This window comes from Acinonyx jubatus, chromosome D2 (genome assembly GCF_027475565.1).
Source record: "Acinonyx jubatus isolate Ajub_Pintada_27869175 chromosome D2, VMU_Ajub_asm_v1.0, whole genome shotgun sequence".
Classification (NCBI taxonomy): Eukaryota; Metazoa; Chordata; class Mammalia; order Carnivora; family Felidae; genus Acinonyx; species Acinonyx jubatus.
In genome coordinates, this window is record NC_069393.1 from 45,739,363 (window position 1) to 45,745,362 (window position 6,000).

A 6,000-nucleotide genomic window follows, 5' to 3' on the forward strand; every position below is an offset into this window, starting at 1 on the left:
TGACAAAGGTAAAGGATATTTAGAGGATATCTGCACCAGCTAAAATGTGGATGAAAATAGGGGCGCCTGGGTGGCTCAGTTGGTTAAGCGACCACCTTCGGCCCAGGTCATGATCTCACGGTTCGTGGGTTCGAGCCCCGCGTCGGGCTCTGTGCTGACAGCTCAGAGCCTGGAGCCTGTTTCCGATTCTGTGTCTCCCTCTCTCTCTGCCCCTCCCCCACTCGCACTCTGTCTCCCTCTGTCTCAAAAATAAATAAACATCAAAAAATTAAAAAAAAATATGGATGAAAATATCTGCAGTTCCTACCAGCAGTGAAGGCACCCATGCAGTGATATCACTGTGGTTTATTGGCTATCCTCACGTTGGAAAGGACCGTTAAGTTTCCATGAGAGGGTAGAGGCCTGAGATGTGATGTTTTCCCCATCCACGTTCACAGAGCCCACGGTAAGCACCCAACGCTGGAACACCCTTGGTTGTCAACACAGGCTCGACCGCAGACTTGGGGCCGTGTGTTTCCATACTTCTCCTTGGCATCCGCTTGACTGTGCAAGCCTCCAGCTCGAATGTGCGAGAAATCTCACTTTCCAAAATGCAAAGCCCCTTAATGACAACTGTTGAGCCCCTTCCAAAGGGGCAGACAGCAGTTAACCTCTTTGTCATTCTCAAGCTTCCTCTGCCAAATCCCTAAAACAGCGAACTCACGGAGCACTTTTGTCCTTCTGAGTCTCACGTAAACGATGGACACGAGCAGGGCGGGCCGTTCGCCAGAAAAAGCAGTTTTCTTCGCTTTGGTGCCTTAAGGTTCTGTCCCTCTATCCAGGCACACTTTATTTCATACCAAACACTTTGGGTCAGTCTTCACCTACGCCAGGAAACATACTCCCTCGGCTTCTCCTGACACGTGTGCACTTTTTTTATTATTATTTTTTTTTAAGTAGGCTTTATGCCCAGCAAGGAGCCCACCGTGGGGCTGGAACTCACAACCCTGAGATCAAGACCTGAGCTGAGGGGCGCCTGGGTGGCTCAGTCGGTTAAGCATCGACTTCGGCTCAGGTCATGATCTCATGGTTCATGGGTTCGAGCCCCGCCTCGGGCTTGCTGCTGTCAGCTTGGAGCCTGGAGCCTGCTTCGGATTCTGTGTCTCCCTCTCTCTCTGCCTTTCCCCCCCCTCACACTCTGTCTCTGTCTCAAAAATAAATAAAAAACAGTAATTAAAAAAAAAAAGAAAAAAGACCTGAGCTGAGATCAGGGGTCCCATGCTGAACTGACTGAGCCACCCAGGTGCTCCATGAGACGTGTGAACTTTTAAAACTTTCATCCTGCTTAATGGAGATGTTGGTGGAAGAAATATTTCGCTTCCTAAGCAAACTGTAAGGCCATGCCAGCGTAGACATGGTAAGTCATAGGCAGGGGCTGGGGGACTGCAGGAGATGCATCAGGGGAGCTGCAAGCGGGCCTTGGTTTCCCGGTGCACAAAGAGGTCCATGTTTTGTGAAATCATATTTGTAAATGTTGGTACTAATTTTAAAATGTTTTTTACATGTGGGTAGGTCAAACCAGATGTTGGTATGTAACTTCACCTCTAAAATACTTCTTGAGAGCGCTTCCAGGGCTCAACCTCTCATGTATAAACCCAAGACAGGAAGTTCCTGTGGCAACTTCTGCTTTTTACACTGCCACAATCTCCTGAGACCGGAAAAGTCCGTGTCTGCTACCTACTTGCATGGAGAAGAAGGAAATACAGACACTCAACTGTCCCGTAAGCTAGGATCCGTAAAAAAGACCTGACACCTAGCCAGTGCACCTGGTTATGAAGGGGATCTCAGTGGGGTGTGATGCCCCCCACCCCGCCAGAGTGGGTACCCCACCCCATGCTCTTGTAACAAATGCCTCATTCTGAACCTGAGTCTGCTCCTGTCACGGCGGTTGGGATAACCCCCTTGGACCAGGAGCCTGTGAAGGCAGGGGCCAGAGCACCTAGTCCGGTGATGGACACAGCACAAGGTCTCAGTGATGCTTGCTGAATAAAGGATCAGTTTATTTGCTTAGCTCACACCCGGGCTGAGCCAGCCCAGCCTGTGAGTGAGAGGGTTGTGGACCTTGCCTTGGTCAGGAGGTAACCTACTCTGCCAATCCAAAGAGAAGGAGAGCTCAGCTCAGATATTCCTCAGGGTGCTGCCCTTCCTCCAATGTGGTCACCATCAGACGTTGGGAGCTCTTATCCTCCCCCCTGCCACAGAGCACACAATTTGTACCCCAAATGCTTGGAGTGCAAGATGGGAAAAACCATCAGATCCACCATCATTACAGGAGATTTTTAAAAATTAAAGACAGGGAAGATTGGAAACATATTGATGTATCGAACTTAAAAAGAACTCTTCGCCCAGCAATTAGAAAAGAGCTATTCTTCTCAAGTTCCCAAGCATGTGTGCAATATTTACAAAAAAGAAAAAGAAAAGAAAACAACAACAACAACAACTACATCTGGGCCATGAAGTAACTCTCAAAAAATTCAAAGAATGGCTGACATACAGATCACATTTTTTGACACAGTGCAATCGAATCAGATGACAGTAACAAAAAAATACATGCAGTGCCCTTATGTTTGGAAACTTAAAAACACATTTCTAGGTAACTCAGAAGTCAAATAAAAAATTACAGTGAAAGTTAAAAATAGCTAGAACCTAACAATACTGAAAATGTTTCATATCTGATTTTGTAGATTGCAAGTAAAATAATAACTAGAAGGAAAGGATATAAATACTTAGAAAAGAGGGTTGAGAAAGGGATGAGCTAAGCAAGCAAGTGGAGAAGTTTGGAAAGAATAAACCTAAGAAAAGGCAGGAGAAAGGCAATAATAAATATGAAAGCAGAAATGAATAAACCAGAAAGTAAAGTTTCTCTCTCTCTGAAGAGAGAAGGAAAGAAAGAAAGAAAGAGAAAGAAAGAGAGAAAAAAAGAAAAAGAAAAAAATCTAAAATAGCCAAACTCATAGAAGCAGAGAGTAGACTGATGGTAGCCCAGGGCTTGGGGAGATGATGTTCAAGGGGTACAAAATTTCAGTTATGCAAGATGAATAAATTCTGAAGATCAGAAATGTGAATGTAGTTAACAATACTGATTACGTGCTTAAAATTTGCTAAGAGGACACATTTTAAGAGTTCTCATCACAAGAAAAGAACACGGTAACTATGTGAGGGGATGAGTGTGTCAGTTAGCTTCATTGTGGCAATGATTTCACAATGTATATCAAAACATTGACATAAAATCTTTATTTGTCACTTATACCTTGGTAAGGACAGGGGAAACAATCTTCGATAATGCTAAAGTTAAATTGAGGTTGTGGGAAAAAATAGGATATAAAATCTTTGTCAACAATTTTCTATTCTCTGGGAAAGTTGAAGATTTGTTTATCATAGGATTCAACAATTCTACTGCTGGAGATATAAACAGGGACACTCTAAGATCTGTACATTCAGAGACATACAGAACAAAACATTTATAGAGTGTAGTTTATAATAGCAAAAAAGGCCTCGAAAGAACCATGAAACCCCTCAACAAAAAATGGGCTAATATTTACTATTATATAGCTCTAAAAATGAATAAACTACTGCCACACGGACAACTTAGATAAATCTTAGAAATATAATATAGTGTGAAAAATCAAATTGCAAAAGGTGACAATTAGAATGATACCGTTTTTACAAAGCACAGAAACAAGCAAAACTAAACAATAGAGAGTTTAGGGAATACATACATTTTCTTCATTAAATAATATTTTTAAAATCATTAGAATGATAAACACAAAATTCAGAAGAGTGGGTAGATAAGGAAAGAACACGCAGCAGGATACAGAGGTCATATTCTAGCTCTTTAACTGTGAGTGGGTGCATGGGTATTTGTGTTATTATCATGATTCGTTAGTAGAAGATTATATGCGAGTTTTTTCCAGATAAGTCCTGGTTTATGTGCATTATCTTGGTGCGGCTATAATAGCTTCTCCTTTCATTCCCAAAGGTTTGACAGAGGCCAAAAAGTTTAGATCATAAATTATATGGTCTCTTTATTCATAACTCCTCATTAAAGACTCCATAATTAATTTTTTAATGTTTATTTATTTTTGAGAGAGATACAGAGTGCGAGTGGGGGAAGGGCAGAGAGACAGGGAGACAGAATCCAAAGTAGGCTCCAGGCTCTGAGCTGTCAGCACAGAGCGTGACACAGGGGCTTGAACCCACAAACCGTGAGATGACCTGAGCCGAAGTCTGAAACTTAATGACTGAGCCACCCAGATGCCCCCCTTTTTTTAATTTTTTTAATGTTTATTTTTGAAAGGTTCCATAATTTAAATGTAATTAAAAATATTAATACTAGCAGAATTGTTTTGATAGAAATTTAAATTATTTCAATCATTCTGGTCATAAGTGTCAATAGCTTTAAAAATTTACACAAGTTTTGACACATTAATCCCACTTTAAAAAGCATATTGAAGGAAATAATTGAGCAAACGAAGGATGTGTAAATAAGGGTGCTCACCACACAATTTTTGAAAATTAAAAATCAAACGACAAATAAAGACAAGAACCAACCTAAACTGGTCCATGTACATAACGAAATAGCAGACAGGATAGCGTGTAGCGGCAAACGTATACCTTTACCTTCATCAACTGGCTTGAGTTGCTAAGCAAATTTGCATATGTATCTGTTTCCAGGGAAAGAAGGACGGTAAAGATTGTAGACAAACATGGCCAGTGGTTACAGCCCACTTGTCCAAAACCTTGTGCAAATAAAGAACAGCACGACTTTGGACTATGGTTAGCAGAGTAATAAGGTAAAGTAAGAGATGTGTGCATTCGGGAGTTGGCTACAGGGAATCCTGTACATAAACGTGATCCCATCTTACCGTAAGTAATTATATGTGTTGTTGTTGTTTTAATATTATTTCCTGATTATAAAAATTATATTTATGCCTTTACATATATATGGCTTAATTTCTTTCCCTGCTTTTGCGTGGCTGTACATAGGTCTGTTGCTGACCCAAGAATAATATTGTAATTCTAAATTTTCTCGAATACAGCCAGGTCATGATAAAAAGTATAAAGTCCATTAAAGTACTAATGCAAATTTCATTATTAAAGTAATCGATCTTGAAATAATGAAACCACCAAAACTAAAAGCAACTTTCATTCTGAATTTCTCTCCAGTGCCCCATGGGAGCTAAGGAGCTGGACATTCACCAAAGCAACTTTGGGGAATAAAGCCATGTTCAACAACAGGAAGCCCCTTTGGCTCAGGGTCTCGTGGCCAAAGAAACCTAGGAATGGCCTGTTAAGATCCCAGCTCAAAGGGAGCTCAGGGAATGGATCATCTTTCTCAGGCTGAGCATCCAACCTCATTTATACTTGGCCATGTGCAGCCTGTGGGAAAATTAGGACATTATGGTGTATGCAGTATTTCCCACACTATTGAAAAGAACTTAATTCTCAGCCCATATGTCTTACAAAATTGCAAAAGTTTCAATTTATCAAATAGAAAATCAGCAAAAATACAAGCTACCCAGACACCCTGTTTCTTTTCTTTTTTTCTTAAAAAAAATTTTTTTTAATGTTTATTTATTTTTGAAAGAGACAGAGACAGAGCTTGAGTGGGGGAGGGGCCGAGAGAGAGGGAGACACAGAATCTGAAACAGGCTCCAGGCTCCAAGCTGTCAGCACAGAGCCCACGTGGAGCTGGAACTCAAAGACCGTGAGATCATGACCTGAGCCAAAGTCGGTTGCCTAACCAACTGAGCCACCCAGGCACCCCCTAGACGCCCTGTTTCTTGACTTCAACTTTTTTTTTTTTAACGTTTATTTATTTTTGAGACAGAGAGAGACAGAGCATGAACGGGGGAGGGTCAGAGAGAGGGAGACACAGAATCTGAAACAGGCTCCAGGCTCCCAGCTGTCAGCACAGAGCCCGACTCGGGGCTTGAACTCACGGACCGCGAGATCATGACC